At 41.2% G+C, this 25,341-nt stretch overlaps 1 protein-coding gene and 1 long non-coding RNA gene across 3 annotated transcripts in view; both read left to right on the top strand.

The window, feature by feature from the left end:
• Window positions 1–25,341, top strand: part of KCNQ3 (potassium voltage-gated channel subfamily Q member 3) — a 185,593-nt gene that overhangs the window by 21,318 nt on the left and 138,934 nt on the right. The gene's annotated exons all lie outside the window — the stretch shown is intronic.
• On the top strand, window positions 531–24,346 carry LOC128816220 (uncharacterized). 2 transcript variants are annotated; one of them, XR_008439817.1, is made up of 3 exons: window positions 531–544; window positions 22,064–22,226; window positions 24,014–24,346. It is a non-coding gene; the product is annotated as an uncharacterized LOC128816220 (long non-coding RNA). The 2 variants fall into 2 exon arrangements; XR_008439818.1 differs by lacking the exon at window positions 531–544 and adding an exon at window positions 6,139–6,254.

Raw genomic sequence — 25,341 nt, 5'->3', positions numbered from 1 at the left:
TTGTTAGCAAAAGAGATTGATATTCCAAATTTTCTGGACTACCTGGGGAACAGTAGTGAATAAAAAATGTAGTTCCAGAGAAGGAGAGGAGAGCCTGTAATGGAGCAAACATCTTTCACTGTTGTGAGCTGAGTGCAGGTAGATGCTGGAAACAATCAAGTGTAATTGGTCTGTTGGCATTTTAATAAAACCTCTAAAGCAATAAAAATGTTTTTGTGAAAAACAGGTTTGGCATCTTTTCTAAGGAGGTCTTAACTGCTGGTTTAAATGGTAATTATGGTTTTGTGAAACATCTCTTCACAGCAGGTGATAAGCAGCAGAGAGGTGGCCTGGTGTAGTCAGCCCTGTGCTTGTGAGATCACGTCCCTGTGGAGCACGTGGTTCCACTGTGGGTTCTCCTTGTTTGTGTCCGTGTTCTTCATGAAATTTGGCCAGCTCAGGGAAGATCTATAGACCCCTCCTGCAGACTTCTTGGGGTATCTACAGTGTGTAGAGATGCGAGGAATGTGTGGGTTTGCTGTGTCATGTGAGGGAAGCTGAAAAGGTAGGTATTGAAAATAAGCAGATTATGTAAAAATCACTCAAATAGTCATTTTCCTTCAGGTTATAAAACAGCCTTTGTTAAAGTAGAAAAGCATAATCTTTAAGATATTTTTTTTTCTGGTATTGCCTGTATCTTAGTGTTTGGAGAAAGCACAGGGATCCTTCTTCAAAAATAACTTTCATAGATATTGTTGCTAGCACCTTTTTAGGATTTAAGAATTGCAAAGCCATTTACAAAGAAATCTTTCTTTTGTATCTGCTCCTACTTAGGAAAAAACACCAAACCAACCAACAAAAAACCCATTAGACCTATATTGTCTCTATTTTATCACCATTAGGCAAAAACACTATAAAAACAACTTAGATAAATTTGTTTATCAAATTTTGAATTACAGGTGACCTGGCCATCTCTTAAAAAAGGTCTCTTAGTGGTGGTGACTTCCAGTTTCAGTACCAATCTCAAGATACTTGCAGAGTTTCTTGCAGTCTTAGCCACAAGGGGCCTTTTGTGACAATTATAGCAGCTTTTTACATATATGTTAATCTTCTTTATTTATTCCTTTGCCTTTGGAAGGTTTACATTACCAAGCAGTCAGAGAGATGTAAGTGTATGTAAAAGCTTTCCAAAATACTGGGAACTGAATACTTCCAGCTCTCTCAAATTTCCTTTTTTTAAAGAAAACTTTGATAATAGAGAAATCATAAACTTCTCATTTCTCCTGGGGGCTCAGTTCTGATTTTGCCCAAGAACGTCTGCTGCTATTGTATCTTTACAGAAGAGCAGAAATGCAGTTTTTTGAAACATAACAGATTCATAGTCTAAAAAAATATAATGGTGTGGGTGAGATGAAGAGGGCAAAGGAAGAAATAGCTGATACAGTAAAGTGGGAAAAGTGACAAGTCTGTTCAGTAAGTATTGTGTGAGACAATATCCCATTTACTTGTGTGGTATTACAAGTGCACCTGGTCAGTGGGGACTGCAGTGGGCTGCTCATTGCACAGCCATGAGGTAAAATTGGTCCTTCCCTCATATGCTCAGGCAAACCTGCCTGGACATCAGGAGACGCTTTATAGCTCTCAGACTCCCTTGGCAAGCTAGTGACAGAAGGATTTGGAGGAAGGAGATTTTAATTTGTTTCTCTGAAAAGAAGCAAGCACCTATAGAAGATACCGGGACAGGAAGGGAATCTTTGCAGGGATTGAGTTCTGTTCTCTTCTATCTGAGGCAGGAACATAATGTGGTCTTTTCCTTAAGTGGATAAAGTCTTTGTGAAGGCTAATTAGGGTCTGTCCATACTGGGCTCAGAACAGGACTGCAGTGCACCACTGGACTGGCACTAGTTTTGGATGATGAGCTCAGGTGTCAGTAGCAGCTGAGAATGGAGCTCCACAGGGACCACGAAGGAGGCTGAGAAGGAAGCAAAAAGGCTGGAACACTCAGCAAATTAACCCAAACTGAGGCCCATGTTTCTGTAGCCAGGCAGTTCCCAAGAGTGAACAGTGCTCAGAGAGCCTGGGCACATCTGCACATCGCTGCCGGGTACACGGATCCCGCTGCTTTGCTCCCACGGCTGCTATTTGAAGCCTGTTCAAGGCTTTTGCTATTTTAGTGGCTCAAAACCTTTCAAATCCATATCTATATTTATGCACAGCCTGTGTATATTCATTTCTGTCTTTTGCCAATGCTGGTTTTCAGTTCAAACAGCTCTTCTGCTTCCCCCATTCCTCACTTTCCTGGCATAATTAAAGGGAATAGTCATCTTCTATCTTAACGGCTTACAGAAAAGATGACATTTGTGTATCTAAGAGGAAAAATTCCCTAAAAGCAACCTTGGGATCCTTTTTTTTTGGAATTTCTTAACCATTTTTTGCCACCTTATTTTGTAATATTTTGTAATATTTATAAACATGAGAGACCTTGATACTGGATGTACTTCTCTTAAAGGTTTCTTGAAAATATTTAAATTTAAACTTGGGTTCTTGTTTGTACCCTTATGATTTATTACAGGATAAATAATATAGACAAGAAGAGTGCCTAAAAATATACATATTGCTTTTTTTCTTACTTTATATTTTAGAATATTGGAAATGTCAAGGCTTGTCTTTGTTATTGTGGAGGAGGATCTGGCATGTGTTGGAGCCCAGCTGCTGAAAGCTCCTGAGATCTGTCTAGCTCTGTTCCCTGACTACTGGGAAGCAGAGCCAGTGGCACTAGAGAGTCCCTTGGTGGCCAGTGCCTCACTGTCACCTCCCCTGCATCAGCAGCAGAGCCCACGGTCTTGGCTCAGCTGCTTTATAAAAACAGTCTGCAACACTGATCCCCTGAGGCAGTGTCAGTGACTTTGCCTCTCTGATTAGCAGTTCCATTTGAGCTCCTTATGAATTCCCATAATTTCTCTTATGAATTTCTCCAGACTATTTGAAGATGTTCCAGGTATAATTCTGGTGACGTTTTGCTCTTTGTTTCATCAATTTCTTTTAACATCTTCTCCTTAGGTAGGTCTATCCTTGATTTCCACTTTTTCCATATTCTTCATAACAGATTAGTATTTCCTCTAAATTATAACCTTAATGGGACAAATTGACTTTTTAATTTTGTTTTAACTTCACATATGAATGATTCAATGCATGGGATTGTTCAGTGAAGCTAAGCCCCAGCATTAGGAAGGGATCAGTCAAACAGATTATCTTTGCACAGATGTCACATTTATAGTCTTCCTTTACCATAAACTGCTAAATTAACTGCAGACAAGGGCTCAGGTGTGACTGAGCTTCACTCTTGATTCATGGTCAGAGCAATCCAGGTTGCAACTGAGCTGCTGTGTCAGTAAGACAATGTCACTGGATGTTTGTGACAAGGCTGGGCACAGGTTTTACAGCATTGGTTTCAGATGGTGGGAATGCATTAATTGCAGAAATCTACTCTGTGATTGCTGGTTCTTGTCACAAGGTAGTTGCAGAGGTGGGGAAATGCATAAATTATTTTGCAGGAATGCTGAAGACTCCCATCAAAGATTTAACAAGAGCAGTGCGACAGGTGATGGGAGCAGTGCACAAAGGGGAAGCATCTGACGCTGTCTCCTACAGCTTTTGTTTTTAAAGCTGTGCAGATAAATGGTGACAAAGACAGCAGATAAAAATGGTTGTGATTGACTGGCCTCTTTGTGTTAAGTTTTGAGCCAATGATTTAATGGAGAAGGAGGAGGAAAAAAACCCAAGTAACTAATAGGCATCCAGGATATTTTAATTTTTTTTAATAGCTTCTAAAATTTCATTAGAATCCAGTGGATGATTATCGTGTGTTATTAATGAGCTTCACTAGATGTCATGTGGAGTTTGGGAACATTAAAAAGCCATTGTAGTGATATAGGGCTGGGAAAAAAACATATAAAAAGTAACCTTTTCTCTCCTCTGGAGTCCAGTTTTATTAAACTAACTTGGAGGGCAATTTTTCTTTTCTAAGGGAGGAGGCAGGGCTTTGTGAGGAAGGCTTTTTGAAACTTCTGAGATTTTATATTTTTAAAGCACTTTCTTGAACTCCTCCCATTCTTTTCATGTTCTTCTGAACACCAGGAGTAAATATATAGATAGATACCACCAAATTCATTATAACCTCAATATGTAAGATTGGGTGGGCTCCTAGCTGGTCATCTTGTCCACTGCTAAAATAGAAACCAAAGCACACCAATGTATCTCAGTCATTTGTGAAAGGTATTTGTCCAATCTCTTCCTAAAAGTCAAAAATCATGTTGAGTGAATAATGCTTTAGACCATCTACCTCTATTTCATTACCTTTTCTGCTGGATAATTTTCCTCCATATCTATTTGGAACCCATTTCTTCTCACATTTGTCTCTCTACTCACTTTTGTTTGATCATCCCCTTTTTATTACCACAGCTAGAATTCATGTCATGACCGTAATTCATGAAAAATTTTCATCTGAATCACCTTTTTTGGGTTAATGGTTGACTTGTTAGCTGTGGTAGATGATGTATTTTGTGGTAGTGACTTATTCTCCTTGCTTTCTACCTCCTGCCCTGTGCATCACTTCAGGCTTCCCTGGTAAAGCAAACTGTCAGTGACCAAAGAGCTAAACCAAGGAGCAGTTCTTGGGAACACCTTCTAAAAGATATTTCTCATTGACATCTCTCTGTGAGTCCTGTCAGTAAGCCCATGGTAACCCATCCACTGTATGTCAATGAAAGATTTTAATGTCAAAATGCTGCAGGGTACTAATTCACAGGTTTTTAAACATAAACACAATAATAACTGATCAACTGTTCTTTAATCCAAAAAAGGGATGGTTTTAAAAACCCACTTTTTCAAGTGAGATCATGCTGGAGATTTTAATTACATTTTTCCCTCAAATTTTTGGTAATGTAGTCCAGAATTCAGTTTTATATTATTTACCCAGGATCAGCATTAGCTTGATTAGTTTGTAATTGTCTAGTTCATCCCTTCTATACTTTTGAGTATTCAAATGATCTTGATAATCCTGCAGTCATTTGAAATCTGATTTTTCCCCTAAGTTTTGTTGAAATTAACTTTACCAGGAGTTCCTCATCCCTTAAAGGCTCTTGGTGCAAGATATGTGTCTGTTGTTTTTAAAAAATGTTTAATTTTAGCAAATGCTACCTCACATCCCCTTTCCATCACAGATGGCAACCTTTCTGTTCCACCCTCAGTATAAAATTCCTGCTCAGTTTGATGTACAGACAAAAATATCTATCCTCTGAAAAATTTTACTTTTTTCTGCTTTCCTAAGAACAGTTTTTCTGTGTACCTGTAGCAATAGCTCATGTTGAAAAAAAATTGCTGTAATTATTTCTATCTGTATTGGTCATTTAATTGTTCTCTTCATTTCCTTATTATCAGTCAAATGTTTTGTAAATTATAATTACCATTTCCTTTGCATTTTCTTCCTTACTTTATAAATATATAAAAATTAATGCCTTACTGTTATTTCCATATCCTCTTTCAATATTTAAGAAGATTTTTTTTCCCTGTAGAGCACTGACATGACTGGGGATTTCTGGCTTTTGGAGCCTTCAACAGGAAATTTGAGAACAGTTACCACTACACTCTTCTTTTAGGATTTCGTCCTTTAAATTTCTGTTTCTGTCAGTGATGCTGACAATCCCACTAGTTTGTCCAAAATCAGCCCTTTCAAAAATACTTATACTGCTGGTCACTGGTGTTTTCTCTTTGCACTCAATAAATGTAAACAGATTGTCACCATAATCTTCAGTACCTAAGCAACCACTCATTTTTATGTCATAATTGACTTTTCTTTGTCCATCAAAATGAGGCCTAGTATTAAGTTTCACTGTGCTAGGTAGAAAATTTGCTCTTCCAAGAAATTACCTGTTATTTTTAGAATGTTTGGGAAAGTTTAATTGTTGCTTGCACTTGTTCAAAAAAGGGATCTCGAGTGAGGTCACCTGTAATGAATATGAAGCCCATAGATCAGGTTTCTTAATTCTCCAGTGAGTTAGAGAAACTGAAAACAGGTAGTATGCAGTTCTTCTGCATCAGTGAAATTATGATCCAAAGTGTTTTGTTTGTTTTCCTCAGGAGGTTGATGGCATATTTAGGAGAGTTTACTCCTACCCTGTTACTGTGCTCCACGTGGGAAATATCAGAGCACTGAAGCGAGGGGCTGCGGCTACTTCTGCATTCAGTGGGTTAACAACCCTCACCCATGCTCCCAGGTGAGGCTCAGCAGGCTGAAATACTTACCCCAGGTTTCAAAAGGTTTGAGGTGCCTATTTCTCATGGCAGCACATGATTCTTTAGCTCTTTTCAGTGCCTGGGAAATCCTGAGAAGATGAAGCCCATAAACTTTTAATCTGAAAGCCATTTTTTCAGCCTCCTGAACATCAAACACCTCTTTCAGGAATCACAACAGCATTGTGGTGGTTCTTGTTTTCTTTGCTGGGTGTTCCTTCAGCAGGAAATTGGAGTTACTGCAGGCACTGGAGGGCCTGCTGAGCTATTTCACTCTTGTTAGCCTGTGTGACTCTTCACATTTGATGTAATTTCTCACATGTTAGGTGAATATTCATTCATTTGAAGATGACACACTTCCTTGTGAGGAGGGAAACCACTGAAGGATTAAACACCACAAGCTTTTGGGACCTGAAGTCCAACGCTTCAGACCTGTTTTCTGAAGCATCTTGAGACTTTGGGGAAAACAAGAGAGATGGAGCTGCAGTCTTGGTTTCTTGTTGACAGCTTCAGGAGCACATGTCAGGACAGAGACTCGTCATGTGCAGGGGATGCTGGGCTGGGTGATGCTGTCAAAGCATCAGCTTTGCTGACAGCCCAGGCACCCCAGCTGCTGAGCTGTGAAATCCCTCTGTGTTTGGGGCTGTGGCTTAGGGAGGTATCTGATAAGTCCCAACCTTTAGGTCAGGAGACATGTCCAGGGTCACACAGAAATTTACCCCAGGCCTTCCAGTCACACCCAGGTCTCTTCTTCCACACTGGCACAATTTGACCCTGGAGTCTCTGCTCTTGTACAACACTTGCTTTGCCCTGTCTGTGGTACACAGCCCACACAACAGTATTTGTGTGTGTACTTGTTCATGCCACTGTCTTATCCTTGGCACACCAGGGCTGGAAAAGCAGTTCTGCCCCTGAAACTCCAAATGAATGCATAAACACACATATTTATTTGTAGATGCTAATAAATATTACGGATAAGGGATTCTAGGGGATTTGGGGAGGGAAATAATTTCAAATAAGCAAATTATTTAATTTAAAATTACTTCTACTATACATAATAATGGACAGCTTTCTTGCGGTGCTTTGCAACTTCAAAGTACTTTGCAACTATTAATTAATTAACATGTGCTCTTTTGGAGGTAGGAAACTAATCATTAAAAGCCCAGTCTTTCATACAGGGAACTAAATTACAAACATTCATGTTATTTAAACAATTTAGCCATTATATTGCATGCTCAATTTGTCTCTGCAAGTACCACTTCTCCATACATAATGTGGATTAATGCATATGCAAATGAATAACTTAAATAATTGCATTCATACAATACATGATGATCGTAATGAATAATGGCCAGTGATTTGCCCAGTGTTTTATATCTTAGGACTCCCTTAAAATGACAATTAGTCAACCTTGTTTGTGTTCCCTGAAGGTCATTTGAGATTGATATTTGTCCCCAAATGGGAGCTGAAAGATGACATGGGCCAGGAGTTGTCTGGGAAGCTGGTCCCTGATGTAGAAGGTTCTGGAGCGAATCTATAACATGGTGGGAAAAAAAACCTTAGACTGAAGCTGGTGTTGCACATAGCTACACACAATTCTTGTGCCAAAATCTCTCCAGCTCAGTCCCAGTTAAGACAAAGGGGGAAAGATCAAGTAGAAAATCCAGGCTCATTTAGCTGGTGGCAGAGCAGAGACGCAGTGGCTCAGTCAGTGTGCTGTACCCAAGCTCTCATTGCCTGCACCTTGTGGTGCTGTTCCTGTAGGCAGCCTAAGCCAACCCTCATTTTAGCCTGTGCACAAATCCTAGCAACCCTGTGGCAAAGAAATCTCTGAGCAATTTAGGGAGCCTTTGTCTCTGCCAAAAATTGGTCAAGGGATGATGCTGTAAGGATAAATGGGACAGATGATTCTGCTGGAACAGGAGCTGAGCACCAGGCTTGTGCCTCAGCCAGGAAACTCTGCTCCTGTGGATCATTTGAGGAGGGTGAACTTACATCTCATCCTCCAGAAGCACCAGGTGATCACCCGGCAGTTTGTGCAATGTGTGGACAGGCAGCAAATCTAGATTGAGTTTGCTGCTGCAGAGCAGCACTGGCAAAGCTGAAGAAACAAAGTGACCTCCTCAGGGTCCAGCACTTACACACTTTAACAAGTTATTTAAGGCAGGTTGATAATTTTTCTTCCCCAATGTCCATTTGGGGTTTGTGATGCTGGTGATGAGAGGTGATTTTCATCGCAGGCACAAGCAGACACACAGCTTATCCTGCAGTTCTGCCAGGAGCAGAAGGCACCATGTAACTTGTGATGAACCCACCTCTCCCTGATGAGAAGGGAAGCTGCGCCAGGAGATATAAGACTCCCTGAAGAAAACAGAAAGGACATAAGGAAAGCTGAGGAAAGCACCCTTGGGAAGGCACAAAAGGAATGTGACAGCTGAGGGAGGAGAAGCAACTGCTAAATAAGCAGAAGTGTTACCAGGCTCAGACACTTGGAGAGCTCAAAAAAGGCAACAGGAATGAAGCACCTGGGAGTGTGTGAGAGCCTGGGGGATCTGAGCAGAAGTGAATCTGTGCAGACCCTCCTCAGGCTCCCAGGACACCCGGTCTGTGGGCTGGTGAGAAATTTCCAACGTGGTCTTCTGATCTCTGCATGGCTGTGTGTGTTCCACAAGGCTTTCTGTGCTGGAACATGGACTGTCCTTATCTCAGCTCCTGACTGTTCCACTGACAGTTCTTCAATTTTCCTATTTCCCAGTAATCTTATTTCCTTTCTCCCACTATTTTCTAACTCAGCATTGCCTCTCTAATATTGGGCCTCTCCTTTGCCTTCCCAGTAGCTTCCACACCCTCTGTTTAACCCATTCCATATAGAAACCCAGACAGACACAATTCATGACCCTTGGATGATTCTTGCATCTCTCCTCGCAGTCCTCCTGCTACCTGCTGTTCCTTCCCCATATTTTTATGCCTCTTCTGATATTCTCAGCTTTTTCTGATGTACACTGTCCTGTCCTCTTTATACAGCTCCTGGCATACTTATTTCTGTTCCTACCTGATGCCTCTAGGCATTGCCTTCATGCTATTAGCAATAATGACCATGTGGCTTTCTAATTTCTTGATGCATTTTTAAGAAAACCTATGTTTAGCTCTTAATCCTGGCGTAGACAGTGTGTTCTGATAGATAATTGGCCTATTAGGTTATGGGTACAGCTGAGTAAATTTCATGCTTATAAAACTGCTTGAGCAGGCAATGCATTTAACTGACTGCAGACTGGTATTTACCTACTTTCAGGAGAGTAAATAAAGCCTACTGGGTGGCCATCATCATAACATTATTTTACCTCCCTCCTTCCTTGACTCTCAATTTCATGCAAAAGCCCAATCTCATGCAGTCTCATTCGTCCAAGAGGGTGTTAAATTTCTTCAGCTGCTACCGAAATGAATGGCACTGGGAACGTTCTCTGCCCTTCAGGACCAGGCTCCAATTCCCAAAGTGTAAGCAGCTATGAGGCTGTTCCTAATGTCCATTCCCACTTCAACTGATGATGTTCAGTGCAGGACTGGTAATACCTTTGCCTTTCGAGTTCCTGTTGTGGATTGTACTGATCCCACTCAACACCATGTAAGGGGAGTGTTTCGGAATGCTGGGCAAAGTTGAGATTCCACATTTTTTTCTTCTAATATTTATGGTTGGAATAACTTTTCTGCATCTACTTTTCTTATCTTGTAAGTTATTTGCAAAACAACCTTCTACAGGAAAAATTTATTTTGAATTAATTAAAAAGAAGGCTACAGCCCCCTGTATCCCCCAGGAGAAGTCTGTGTGCTTGTTGCTATTAATGCCTGAATGCCAGCTCTGTGAAACTCTCAATGTGTGCATTGCCTTCTTACAGCTTTAACAGTTTAGGAGCATCAAATCATGGAATCACAGAATGGTTTAGGTCAGAAAGGACCTTAAAAATCACTTGGTTCCATGGGCAGGGAGACCTTCCACTAGACCAGGTTGTTCCAAGCCCCACCCAACTTGGTACACTTCCAGGGATGGGGCAGCCACAGCTGCTCTGGGCAACCCGTGCCTCACCACCCTCACAGTAAAGAATTCCTTCCTAATATCTGTCATATAAATCTACTTTCTTTCAGTTTGAGGTCATTCCCCCTTATCCTACCACTACCTGTCCTTTTAAACAGTTCCTCTCCACATAATGTTGCTTTCCAGAGGATTTCTCACAAGATACATGAGTGGACCTCTTCAAACTTCTCTGTAGGTTTAAAATTAAGCACAATGTTGTAATCAATGTGTTCAAGGTCTGGGTCTCCAAAATGTTGTCCTAAGCAAAAAGTGATCAAGAGATGGTTCCCAAAATAATGAAATATATCTGTTTAATAGAAACCCACCATTTTTTATTATTTAGGACTTACCTGTCTTGGTACTTAAAATAAGCTGATATAGGCAGAAATGAAAGCACATAAATGTACTAAAATTCATTAAAAGCAGATTAATAATGGCAGTCAACAGCTTAAATATAAGAGACTGACACAAAGATATGGAGTGTTTCTGAAGGCAATGAGACCCTGGCAGCTGCTGGCACTTTAGAACGAGCCTTTGTATATTCCCAATGGACACCAATAACTTACTAGCTGATACCAAAACAATTGCCCAGTTTAGAGCTGTCAAGTACCAAACTGCAGACATACCATTTGCTTGGACAAATAAACTGAAATTAGGTTGTTGTGTCACGTAAGATACTTGTAAAAGAGTGTGTGAAGCCTGAGGAAAAATGAGAGTCAATCAGTCCCTCTGGAAAGAGAAGCACAGCTGGAAGCAGAGTGAGCCTACAGAAATAGCCAAGAAACCAGATAAATACATGACTGCATGAACAGCATCTTAGCTGTAGATTACAGACACTTGATTTTATGGCCCCAGTATTTCCCAGCCCAGCACATCCTTTTATGAGGATTTAGTCTGTTTTGTACCATGTTGCACTAAAAGAGGAGGTTTTTTGCTTTTTCACTGCAAATATCTCTTTCACTTAAGCAAAAATAACTGACTGGATTGCAGAAAATTTGTGTGTCAGTTTCTGTGTTGCACCACAAAATCAGGGCAGACAATCCTAATAGTCCCCCACAGATTTGCTTGCACTTATGATCAATCAGCCTGGCTTCTCATGTTGTGTGGATTGGGGATTTTACTGTGGAGATTTTCCAGCACAAACCCTGTCCCTTCTGATCTCCAAATGGATGCTTCTCACTCTCCCAGGCTGACACATGGAGACAGTTGGTGCCTGGAACAGAGTAATCCAGATCTCCTCACTCCCACACCCCTGCTGTGGTGCTGCCTTTGCCATCCCTCAGATAGAGCAGAGCCACAGGCAGCAGAGCAAACACAGGGATCAGCTCTTCTGGCTCCAGAGACCTGGTGGTTCCTCTTGGCTGCACAGGCTTAGAAAAGACAGGGAGAATTTTTCACAATGAATTATTTAAAATGAGCCTTTTTGACCTCATTTTCTATATGCATCTCCTAGCAGAAAGTTGAAGCTAAAGTCATTTGTCATGGCTGAGTGTAAATCCAAGGGGAGCAGATGGGGGTTTCCCTGCCACGTAGCCATGCAGGCAGTGTGTGCATGAAAATGGACTGCCTGGGATGAGGCAGGCAAAACCTCCACAAAACAAAATGGAGCTGCAGCAAAATGTTTCAAAATCAACCCCCTTAGTTTACTGGTGGGACTTTATTCTCCTGTGAACCTTGTCCAGGTTTTGGTCAGCCTGGAGGCAATGTCTTCATCAATTAATTCAACATCTTCAGTGATTTTTTTTTCACTTTTAAAAAAATTGTTGTCCAATAAACTGTTTTTCTTTCTGGGATATGCTGGTAATGGCTTTGTAGCATGCTGTGGAATGGGCTGAGGGATTTTCTGGGGCTCAATAAGAGTGTGGAAGATTCTTTGTCATTTGAAATCATTACACACAGTTTAGTGCCTTCTTGTGTTGTCATGCATTTACAGACTTGGTGAAGAAATTATTATCATATAATCAGTGGGTTCCTAATGGTGATAGAATAGCTTGCTCTCTTCCAGGGAAGCCCCTTTTAGCTTTCATTACTGTGCATAACTGCAGAGCCTGCCAAAGAGCAGTATCGATTCCTGCTCTTGAGCAGATCAGGGCTGGTGTCTGCTGTGCAAATAACAGCCCAGCAGCACTGCAGACACCAGGAGCAAAATGAGACAACGGTCTGTGTCAGGCATTTGAATTTATTCATTCTGCCTGGTGTTTGCAGTGCAGCATGGCGAGCTGCCTTAGTCTCCACACACATTTTCCATACGAGCTTGATGCACTGTGGGGACTTCTGGCTGTCAGCTCTCAATGGAGCATGCCCTTGGAAAGGCTGGCATGAGCTCTTAAAGATGAATTATTTAGACAGCTTCACAAACATCTTTGAGCCAAAGCTAAAGATACATCTGCTTGTCATGGGCGGTCATGAACCTGTGATGAGAGCAGAGGGGGTTCCCCGTGACACAGCCCAGCCTGTTGCTCACTGCTGCAATGCTGCTCAGCAGGAGGAGCAGGAACAGTAGGAAAGGGAATGCTCTCCCCATAGCAGGGCTTTGCTTTTCCTGTAGGCTGTATCACAACAGGAGCATCAGCTGAATCAAAATGTCACACACTCAGACCTGGGTTTTGCTGAGTTTCTGGCTGGTTGAGAGCAGGACTGGTTGGTACTGGGAACTGTTGCCTGTTCCATCCCTAAGGCAGTTTGCAGGTACAGATAATGTCTTTTAATCTGAAAATAGACTCTAGTGGGGTTTGCAGCAGTTTAAGCCCTGCCTCGAGCCAATGCAGATGACTGCATTATAGATTTTTCACTGATGTGGTCACATTGTAAGGAGTTTCCTCAATGCAAACACAGCCCTAATGCCTTAAGCAAATAATTAAGCATCCTGTTCTCCTTTAGTTGTCAGAATGACAAGGTGCTGCCTGTCTGCCTTGGGTGATGAACAATACCTTACCATTTTAGCTTTAGCTTCCAAATAACATGAGGTTAGAACAAGAATTTCCTTTAGGTTGAATTTCTCTGTTCTGGGTAGCTGTGAGATTTCTGATACCTTTCTCTGAACTCTCTTGTGAGAGATGAGATGCTGCAACTGAGGAGACCTAAGGTTGAGCTGAACTGGCAGTTCCTCCCCTCCTGCTGGTCTGGGAATTAATTAATATTTTTATGCTATGTGCAATCATGCAGTGGAAAAGCAAAACATGACGATTAAGTGATTCATCATTAAGCTTGTTTTAGAGATATTTCTTGGTGCAAAACCTCTTTTTGACTGCTCAGTGCTGTATTTTGCACTGCAATGAAGCCTGTCTGGAGGAATTGTAGTAGTACTAGTAATAATAACGATAATAATAATTCGTAGCTCTTGTATAACCCTCCTTTGCAAGATTTCTGGAAGTGCTTTTACAAGGAGAATAATGTGTTACCAGAAAGAGAAAATTATTTTCTTTGGATCCTTTGAAGCTCATGTGATGCAGGTAGGAGTGAAAGTGGATTTTTTAGGCTTTGTATCCAGGCAAGCATCACCTCTGGGGACACCAGCTGTTGTAGGTTACTCCTAGAAATTGAAATGAGATGTCTGAATTGCTGGTACAGTGGGTTTGGGCTGTTTGTGCAGGCTGCAGTTGGAAACTGGGGAAAAGAATTATAGATGCCTCACCTGCAGGTTTTGGGAAAAGAACAACAGCCTCTGCACATCTCAGTCTCTCTGCCCCAGTTTTCTTCTCTTTTGCCTGGGTTCTTCCATAGCTTGAGTAATTAACAGCCTGGGTGGGAGGCATTAAACAGAGCAATGATGACTCTGATGCCTGACTCAGTTTGACATTGAGTGTCAGGAAATGGTGTATTTTCATTGGGAAACAATGAAATCTAAGTCAAAGTTAGTCTTAGGAAACTTTAAGACCACGTATCCACCAGTGCAAGGGTTTGGCTCTGCCAATGCTCCTGTACTGAAAAGGGCAATATCAGACTAGCAAAATATCAGAGGAAGAATCAGGCCTACTCCTCATTCCAGGGATAAAAGCTTTATCCCATAGACAAGTACCTTCAAAGCAGAGATCCTGAGTGAAAATAGCTTGAGGCTGAAAAAGGGGCATGAGGCAAGGGAAAAGGGGGCACATATGGACAAGCACAGGAGGAGTGTTTGGACCCACATTGTTCCCACATCACTGGGACTGTTAAAATGGCTCAGTGTCTGAACCAAAGAGGGTTGGTTACCTGAGCTGATGACTTCCTGAAGTAGAATCAGGACCTTCTGGACATGAATCAAAGTTAATTCAGAGGTTAATCTCCTGGAGAAATGTAATGCTGAAAGGAAAGAAGGTTGAATTCCCCATGCTGTGACTAAGGTGCAGAAATTCTTCTAGGGGTTATTATTCTGTGTACAATTTGAGAAGAACCTCTGAATTCAACTTTCAGTCAGATTTTCAGTTTTTCAGTTTTATTCAGTGCTCACTTTGGTACCTTGAATGTTGTGTATGAAATGCTATGTACAGGCTTCAGTGCACCATGAGTCAGCAATACCAACAGGTGTGCTGCAGAGTTCATGTGGCGTTCTCATGGTTTTTTTAAGAGCTGTTGCTTCTTACAGGAGCAGCATGTTCTGGCAAGATACATTGCCTGCCTGTTCACAGAGGAAAAGAGGAGTAGATTTGAGGATTCTAATTTATTGGGAAGATAAACAGTTTATGGCTAGTATCTTAGAGCTTCTTTCCAATTCAATCACAAAATACATGTGCTTCTTTTGCTGTTGAGAACAAAAGATGAAATAATTGCTGGGAAGATTGAATATGTTATTTTCAAAACCATTTTGTTTTGATGTTTTGAGGAACAGGGAGTGTACATTTGAGAACAGTTTAATTTTGTTAGAGAATACATTTGTTTGTTTGATCTTGCTTTTTTTTATTAGGCTATTAACAATCTTTTGTTATGCAGTATTAAAACATAAGAAGACACAATTCTTGCTCCCAGGTATTTTCTGTCCTCACATCTAAAGACTTTACAGCTAAAGAAACTGCAATTAACAGGGCAGACAAATGGGGGAAGGAAAACATTATTGTCTCCAGTCCTGAGGTGGGTAGCAAATGACAAGGAGATTAAAGATTTAGATTAGCAAAACTCTTAAATGCATATACCATGCCTAGATCCAGTCCATAAAGAAAATTAGGGTGTCTTTAAGTCTTGTTGATCTTGGGTGGCTTCTTAAAAGAGCCATGGAATCCAAATAGCATAAACAGTCAGACATGAATTTGTTAGTTAAAGATATGCTTTTAGACATTTGAACTTCATTATGTAGCCTGGGATTAAACATATACTTCAGAGGGGACTGGATTGGGTTAGACCTTTGGGCAGGGATTAGGTGGAAGTTCATGGAGGATTTCATGTTCTGATGCTATTTTTGATGGTGACAGTGTTAGTGCTTGTTCTAGGATCTCCTATTTTCTTGTCTCATCTGCCTATATGGACACTTTTCCATCTCAGTAATGTTTTTATCCTGATCTAACACTTCCTGTTACTCCTTTGTCCACAGAAGATGCAGTTTCATGCTTTTGAGATTTGATTCAATGTGACTTAAAAATCACTATTGATACAGATAATTCCCCTTTCAGAATAAAATAATCCCTTGTAGTCTCTTGTCCAAGCAGCTGAACTGTAGGTCAGACTTACTGATTTTTCAGTTGGTCAATCCTAGATATGTGTTCTGTCTATTCTCCTCTTTCAAATCCTTTAAATCTCTCTGAGCATGGTTTAAAAAAGGCTGTATTATTATTTTTTTTTGCATCCATGAAATGACAAAATTTCCCCTGGATGCTTTCTGCTCTTGCGGTCAGAGTCTGCATTGAATTCTGCGGTTTTTTTTAGGTCTGCAGACTTATTTTCAAAGCTTTTCTCTCCTATGCAAAGGATATATCAGCTGCACAGTCTCTGCTGTGGCACTGGCTGAGTCATTCCTGCATTCACAAATAGTCTCTGTCCTGCTGTGCATTGATAATATCAGTGCTCATTGATGACCATTGCTGGGGCCTCTGGATCTCTGTCCTATTGGTGTTGTCCCACTTCTCTTTCAGGCCCTGCACAATAAGTCTGAATTTTCCACTCCTCTGTGCACTTTGGGGATCTGACCTCTCATGAATTTTCTTCTTCAGGGAATGGTCCTGCAGTGGTGCCTGGGTGAGACCCATATCTAGTCAGATGATGGGGGAGGTGTTGACAGCACTCAGATGTCACAGGGTGGTGTTGCTGAAGTGGGGGAAATGGTGCAACTTGGAGGCAGCTCCTGGACCTTTTGTCATGTGCCATGCTTCTCTCCTGCCTCCAGCACATTTCTCTTGAGGCCCTTTCCCTTGCATGCTGGGGACAGGTGGCAGACTAGTAAAGCACTTCTGTTCTGTGGTATCTGAGGACAGAATAGAGGTCACACCCATGCACTGCAAGGGTGTGAGGTGCAGGCATTTTTTGGAGAGGAGGGAGCAGTTGTGTGAGCCCTGTGCTCTGTGTTTGACCTGTAAAGGTCTGGGGATGCTGTGGGACAGAAGGGCTTCATTTTCTGCTTGATCCCTCAGACCTGAGGCACAAATTAGGTCTGTCCCAGCATGGCAATGCCCTGCTGGTGCACATAGCCCTCACAGTCCCTTCTGGGCTCAGTTTGAGTGCTGCAGCTCTTGCTTGAGTTCCACACTTGTGCACCCCTTGCTGTTGCTACTCTCAGTTAAGCTCCTGATGCCAGTGACAGTTCCCAGAGTGCCCTGTTAGCCCAGAGAAATATGCTCCTGAGCATATCCCCTACAAGATTGTCTCAGGAGACAGAGCCCAGCAATCTTGCTAGCTTTGCCTTTTGAATACCTTGATTTTTTACCCTATCATATTATTCCAGCCATAGTATGTGGCTTGGGCTTGTGGCCACTCTTTCAAGAGCATCTATAAGTTTTCACAGCTTTTATCTCCTTTCCAGAGCTATAATCAGTTCCTGAAGACAGAGTAAGTGAAGAAAGTTAATTTCAATATGTCCTTCCCAATAACCTCATTTGCACGAAAATAGCTCAGATATTGTCATTAATCATTCTTTTATGCAATCACTTAGACAGCTGACTTTCTTCTGTTTTCCCGGTCAACAATTTTCTAACAGACTGCTCAGCTGAGCAAATGGCTGTTTGACTGCAGGCTGCAGCCTGGGGCAGGATGAGGAGGGGAGAAGTGGGGAAGGGGGGTTACCTTGTTGCTAAATCACAGCTAATTTGTCCTGCTGTATGAAGGACAGGATGGTGAAGGGGTTGGTTAAAACTTATCCATCCTGTACTGCTCCAGTGAAAGCTCTTTGCTTGATAATGAGCATTTCCTACCTGCAGGTCAGACACCTGAACAGATATTTTAACAGCCTTGGAGGGTTTAATAGAATCACAGAACAGTTTGTGTTGGAAGTGACCTTAAAGATCACCTGTTTCCAACCCTCCTGCCATAGACAGAGACACCTTCCACTATGGAATGACTTGGGTGGGAATAGATTCAGAAAGGTCATCAAAACTAACTCCTGACTCCACATAGGTGAACATAAAAGTTAAACCAAGTATTTAAGGGTGTTGTCCAAATGCTTTTTGCACACTGGCAGGCTTGGGGCTATGATCACTTGCAAAGGGACCTTGTTCAGTGCTTATCCATCTTTTCAGTGCAGCTCACGCTTCAGAAAAACTGTGTGAGAATCTGAGCAGGGGTTTTGAACTGTACATTGCTACAGTGGTAAAAAGATATTGTAGGTCTGGTTTGGGAGAAACCACACAGAGAAACGCAAGCAGGGCTGCTTCATTCTTTCATGAGCTTTAAATGCCATGCAAGTGATAACTAAGATTACAAGATGCTGTCTTCTTTTTCATAGTGAAGCTTTTTGGTAATAGGATCTTTCTTCCAAAATAAAGACCTTTGGTTTGTTAAGGTATCCTTGTTTAGGTACAGTTGCTAATGTCACCCACAATGAAATTGTATTTACAACACAGCATCTCACAGTTACTCTACAAAGGACAAGACTCTCTATCCAGATTTGTCCTATTCTTTGTCCCACACCAGGATTTCACTCCTTTGCTGTTTGAGGTGCCTTTACCTTCATGGCCACTTCCTCCCTACCAGTGTTTCCCTACCCAAATTCAGACCAGGTTGCTCAGCATCCTTTTTATCCTGGCCTTGAACACTTCCAGGGATGGGATTTGCCTCTCCAGTTGGAGGGACACCATCACAATTAGGGATATTAAGCTTGGGTAAACTGGGTGCAAAGTGTGAAGAGAGCTGTGCCAGCAGTGGTCCTTGCACAGAGCATCTGAGGCCAGGGGAGGTGGCTATAAATAGGCAGATTTTTTTTTTTTTTTTCTTCCCTGAGTGCAAGCACAGAGGTTTGTTTTCTCTCATTTATTTGCATAATTCCAGCACATATTTTGACAAATGTCTTTCCCTCTTCTCATTTTAATTAGATTATTTGTGGGAAATGCACAAGATTTCCCAGGCTGTTGCCATATGACGTATGAACAGGATAACCTCTGCATCTCATTTCTCCTGTTGGCATTTGAAGCTCCTTCCTGGTTTCCATTCGGCCACAGACACAATTAATTTTTAGCATCTGGCTGTAAATAGCATTTTGTCTGGCTGTGACAGGGAGGCAGGGAGCCCAATTAACACAGCCTTGAATATCTGTTAGTTTACTTTCCAGACCCATTTCTATTTTGTGTTAGAAGGCTTAAAGCTTAGAGCAGAAGGAGAATAATAAATTTTAGATGCAGTACTGTCTTATTTAATATTAATTTGGTGAATATAATATGATAAATACTGTTGAATTCATTAAACAATTCTTTCCCTCCCGGTTATACAATAGTGGCAATTACATGTGAAAATGCAGTGAAATACTTCCTCCAGTGAATTGCTTTCAAAGTCATGTGGTGGGAATTCTTAGCCAATCGATAGGTAGCAGGGAGAATAGGATCCTGGCTGTAGGAGTAGGAGAATGTTCAGGAGGTAGCTTAAGCTGGTGGACACTGTACTGTATCTAACTTTAAAAGAGCTTGTTGAAAAAATAAGAAAGGTTTTGGTAAAGTGTTACAAGACATATTTGAGGTTTTCAGAATGTCTTTTTGAGAAACACACCTCAGAAGATGGAAATATTTAATTTATCCAGGGAAGGATTTTTGTTACACTCCTAAATTTATTTAAGAGTAGTTTGTGGAAAACTGCATGGGGCAGACATTGCTGGGAGTTGATTGCTGTGGCAGAAAAAGCACAAGTGAGATAGTGGTTAGAAAGTGAGGCAACTGCTATGAAAAAAAGACACAGAGAAGATATCTTGTACTGAAAAAAACTTAGTGGATGTGATACTGGTAGATTTTCCACTGGTTTAAAGTCAGTTTGAAATATGTTTCTTTCACAATAACATGCACAGTGTCAGACAGAAGGTGGTGTTTTAAGCAAGGTCTGTGGGGAGGAACCTGCACAACCTTGCATTAAGACTTAAAAGCTGCATGTATCTAAGATAAAATATTGTTTCTCCTAGAATGTGTTTAAACAGACCAATACAGAATTTTTTTTTGTGGTGCCCTCAAGAGAATATCTGTGGAAACTGAAACTTCCCTTTCCTACTTTTTGTGTTTTTCTGAATGAATCACAAGAGTTTTGGACTATAGTGTGTCCACTTCGACCACTTAAAGAAGTCATCAAAAAGCCTGGAGTTGAAAAGGGCATTTCAATACTCTGACTTTTCTTCTCCAGCCCCCAAATTTTTCAGGGTCCATGACAGGAGAACATATGTTGTCTACTTTTCAGCCTTTCTCAAATATTATGCAAATATTCAAATAGATTCAATTATCATAAACAAGATTGTTATTTCAGTAGGCCCACTGACTCTCCTGAGGATGCTTTCCAGGATCTAGATCCAAAGGGCTCCAAGAAAATTCCTGCCACTTGAAATGGGATCCCAGCACAGTAAATTGTGTCAGGACCATCATAAGGGCTCAAAAGGAACCTCTCAGGCTTTGAGGAGTCACGTTCCAAGTGGAAAAACATTCCAAGACTTCCAAAAGTCAGGAGATAACAGAATGTGTGGCTGTTCTTCACCAGTGTTTGAGCCATCAGGCTGCTGTGGGCTTTCAAGAAGCTGTGACAAAAGCAGCACGGTGAAGATTAATCTCAGAACAAGGTTCATCCCCTTATGTTTTCATTGCCATCAGAAATTATAAAATGTAATGGAAGGTGCTAAAGTCATCTCTTTGGCATGGGTAAGAAATTGCCTGTGCTGCAGGATCAGACTCTTTAATTGCAATCTCAAGTCACAGAGACATTTTTCCATTTGAACATACATTTGGACACTTACAGCATGACCCTGAATACTCTGTTGAATTTTGTAAAACTGATAGACCTAATGGAGATATTTCTGAAATGAGCAATTTTCATGCAGCAGAAGGAATGTCTCATGGAGAATTTCATATTGAAGGTCATTCTAGAAATAAAATCTGGTTTGAACCTTTCTCAGCTGTAGGTGAAAACAGCAGCTTGCTGCAAGTTGGTTGCAGAGAAGTGGTTTGTGCAGGAATAAAATAGACTTACTGCAACATCTGCCCCACTTCCCACTCACTCACTGCTTGAAAGCTTCTAATCAGAGACTGACAGCTGAGTCTTTTCTAGGTGACACTTGTTGGGAGAGGGGAAAAATGCATCCTGAAACACAACTGAGTGTCAGCAGTACTGTTATGAGAAAAAGAAAATAATTCAAAAATAACAAATTGTATGTTCTGAGATTGTTAAATTCTCTATCACCTACTTTTCTGCCGACTGCTAATTCTTTTTTCTGGGCTCATTAACTGTTCCTTGGTCAATTAATGAAGTTCATTTACCTAGCTAAAACCCCTGTATTATGCTCATTTGTCTTATACCAAGTAATATCAGTAGCTGAGCTGAGGCAAAAAACAACCTAAAATTTGGTCATTATGACAAATTTCAATGTTTTTGTATATTTATCTATAACTGGAACTTAGAATTAAAATTATATTTTTGGGGTTTTTTTTAGTTGTGGTTTGGAGTTTTGTTTGGTTGTGTTGTTGTTGTTGTAATTTTTGAAAGTGCTCAAGAACATTTTGAATGGGAAGCAACAAAACAAGAAGTATCAAGTTCTTGGACCAAACCAAAAAATATTATTGATTCACCACTAAGCATTTCAGATGCTGATTTGCAAATGACTTTTAGCTGAAACCGATGTTCTTGAATTTAAATTTCTTTGGATAACTTGAGGAAGCACATTTGAAGGAAACATAAAATGCTACCATATCAGTTTTATTTTGCTTATGTCAGTGTTCCCAAAGCAAAGAGTTGTGTCTCAAATTTCCTCTTAAGACCTTAAAAGCAGATCATGCAGAATCCCACTATTCCCCAGCTGAGATGTCTCAAAGATAACCAAAGCACAGCTGAAGATCAGCTGCCAGCTGATACATTACCATTGTTGCTGGGTTCCAAGCTGTGGCCAGACACTCTAAAATCTGATCTTCGCCTTAAAAAAGCAATTCACAGAAAATAATTGAAACACTGGGTTTTTTTCTGATAGGAGGGAAACTTTTCCAGTGTGAGCCAGTTCACTGATCCTGTATTAAGTCCATAGAACCTGACATAAATGTGTAGGGTGGAATGATTGCATTTATGTCTGAGTTTTTGCCCACATACACTGTCATATTGATTACTTGTGTCAATCTCTAATATACTGCATCTAATATCTTATTTTGGCATCCCCAGCTTACTGCAGCTGAGACAATTGTATTAAATATTGGTTTTTGAGAGAAGAAGGAGCCCACAGACAGGATGAGGGAGATCTGCCCTGGAGAAGCAAATCCCTAACAGCCCTTCAGAAATCAAAGTTGAACCAGACATAAGGGTCACATCCACGCTGCTGTTCCAGGTAGTGGTCACCAGGGCATAAAGTGTGATACTAAGCTGTCTGACAATATAAATGTACTGAAAGTGACCAATTGAACGAGAACATTGAAGGTTTTGTTAGTGTAAGCATTCTGTATGTCAGCTGGATGAAAGCAATATCCACCCTTCCCCTTCAGTGCTACCTTCCTGCTCCATTCAGTCACGAATAGGGCATTGAGCAGATGCAAACAACTGCCCCCACACACATCCTGTTCAAGATTTGCACCATAAAGCATTAACATATTTTAATAAATCAGCAGATTAGACTTTTCTTCCCACCTCTTCCCAATAACTGACTCTTAGATCTAACTGTTATCTCTGAGATGGTGGAGATAAAAACCCCAGTTTACAAAATACAGGACTAAATCTGGAATGTTGTGCAGGAACTTTTTCCCCCTTTCTCTTTGGGTACCCTACACTCTTTAGTCCCTGTGAAAATGTCCTAGTCTAAATAAAAATATAGATGATATAAACAGAAGGCTCTTGCTGATACCAGCTAGAGTACATTTGAGGCACATTGACATCAAATAAACCCCAACAACTCTATTTTAAACAAGTCTTCTTCCACTGCATTATTTATCCCTTAATATCTAGGGAATGTTCTTTCTCCCATCCTTTGCTGGAGCATGCCATCTGCCTCCCCATGTGAAAAATGAATGCACAAGTGGAGAGGCATTAAAAAAGTAACATTCAGAGAGTTGTGGTGCAAAGGGATGCACATGACTTTTAAATCATGAGAGATGAAGGACATTCTTTGAAGACTGGGCACTTCACAAATTTAGCACATGTTCATTCTTACTAAGATATTCTGTTCAGTCGAGTGTTGATGTTTAAGTACTCATACAGAGTAGCCCTTAATGCAAACCCAGAGGTCCTCAGGCTCATTAAAAAAAAAAAAAAATAGTAAAAATATTGCCAGCCAAGAACTGCAGCTGTAAACCACAGTCCAGTGCTCTTGACTTCAGCCTGAAAGAGCAGCTTTCAGTGCTCAGCTCTGCCAGTGCCCTGACAGCTTGCCCTGAGTGTGTCTTGGCTGCCCCAGTGTTGGGAGATTGAGCTTTTGTTTCATGAATGCTTCAGATGAGCTGATGGAAAGAGCTCTGTGAGAGCCCACAGAGGAAGCCTTGGCCCGCTGCAGGAAGGTGGGAGTTGTTTGCTCAGCCTGAGCGGGCTGTGCAGCAGCCCTTGCTCATGCTCCCATCTCAGCAGCTGCTCAGCTCACATTTGGTGCAGTGCTGCTGTTACTCAGCTCCTGTTTGCCTCAGGGTGAGCAGAACAGTGTCATACCTAGCTGGGAAAGTACTGACAAACCCACACTGCTTCGTGCCTTAGTCCTCTGAATGTTGCCTTTGCTTAGCGCATTATGAACATACAGCAACTTGCCAACAACCACACACAAGTTTATCTGAACTTTTCACTGAAAAGGTGGCCAAACATGGGAACAGACCACCCAGGGAAGGAGTGAAATCACCATGCCTGGAAGAGTTCTAAAGACATGTATATGTGGCACTGTAGGAACATGGTTTAATAGTGGATTTGGCAATGCTGGCTAATGGTGGGACTTGATCTTACAGGTCTTTTCCAACCCTAATGATTCCATGATTCTCAGAGCAGGTGACTTCAGTGGGTTACCTGACTCTTCTAAGCCCACAAGCAGATAACATTTTTTTCATGTATGTTACTCTTAACTCTTTTGTAGTTCCCTTTTCTAATGGTTTTAAGGTGGTTGAGAACCTGTCCTTCCTAATCCCACTCCCCTTTCCCTGCAAGACTTAGGAGAGACTCACCTTTGACTGAAGTGGCAGCTGGAAGATGCTACAACTTTTAATTAATGAGCTGAGTCCTGACTGCCTGAAGAGGAAGTCACACACTGTATTTTGGGGTGATTGCATCAGCAAGTGCAGCATGAGCCAGCAGTGCACAGGAGCCAGGATGCTGCGAGGCAGAGCCGGCAGTGGGAACACGGAGCTCACACAGCCTTGGTGCAAAATCCTCCTTAAGTTTCTGGAGCCTTGAAACTTCAGATCTCAGCTGTTCTCCTGCCTCTTGGCAAGTAGTAGGAGAAACAAGAGACTCAATGAATAAAGGAATCTGGGTTTTTTAAGAAAAAAAAATTAAAAGTTGCTGCACTTTTGTATCCCTTGGTGGCAGTAAGTAGGCAGATCCTTCTGCATCAGATATAGGTAGGACTGGTACTGATCTCTGTCATTAACAATAATTAGACAGCAAAAATTTTGACCATTGTCCTCATCTGAAATTCTGATACTAGCCTTTTAAAATTTTCAACAAAAACTAACAAGTTATTTCAGAAAATGAAATCAGGACATATTTTTTGTTCATGCTAAAAAGGGATGCTACAGTGAAACTTATCACATTTTTATGACTGTGGGTTTAGCACTGGTAAGAAGTATTGCCTTTATGTCTGGGATAATTAATTTGGTGTTCCTGTAGAAGTTTCCATATGTGAAGAAATATGAACTTTGGAAAATTCTGGTTTGTTACAAGAAACTCATTGAAATTTGGAAGCTGACCTCTTCCCAGATTCTCCCAGCTCTGATTCTGCTTAAGGTGGAAGGTCTTGGCTGGTCTTTCCTAGAGAAAATTTCTTCCCAAGGAATGTCAGGAGGCTGGAAGAGGAGAGTTGCCTTACTTTCCTCCTTGATGCCCCAGGGAGGAGGAGGAGGAGCAGTGGGTGTTTATGTGGGAGGAAATGGGACAGCACTTGTGCAAGTCAGAAGTGTTCATCACTTCTAGCTGCAGCCAAAGCCAGAGAGAGCTGTGCTGTGGACTGATAAAAACCTTGAGAATAGGAAAATGAAATATGGTGTCCTTATTCTGAGATGTCAAAAATTAAATTGTTCTTTTAATCCAGTTCTCCCAGCCTCAGTTCCTCCATCAATAAAATAAATCCAGGATTGCTCTGATGTCACAGCAGATTTATGAAAAAGAATTTGAGAATCTGTGTGTGTCTGTGAAGTGTGCAGGGGTTTGTCAAGTTGGAAGTGAGGAAACCAATGGTCTTATTTCCCAGCAGGGTTTTGAAGTATTCAGCAAGGTTATACTCAGTGCAGATACAGGGTGCAGCTAGGACGAAATAT

The sequence above is a fragment of the Vidua macroura genome, chromosome 1, assembly GCF_024509145.1.
Source record: "Vidua macroura isolate BioBank_ID:100142 chromosome 1, ASM2450914v1, whole genome shotgun sequence".
Lineage (NCBI taxonomy): Eukaryota > Metazoa > Chordata > Aves > Passeriformes > Viduidae > Vidua > Vidua macroura.
Note: the sequence above shows the minus strand (reverse complement) of the source record. Positions and strands in the feature narration are given on the sequence as shown.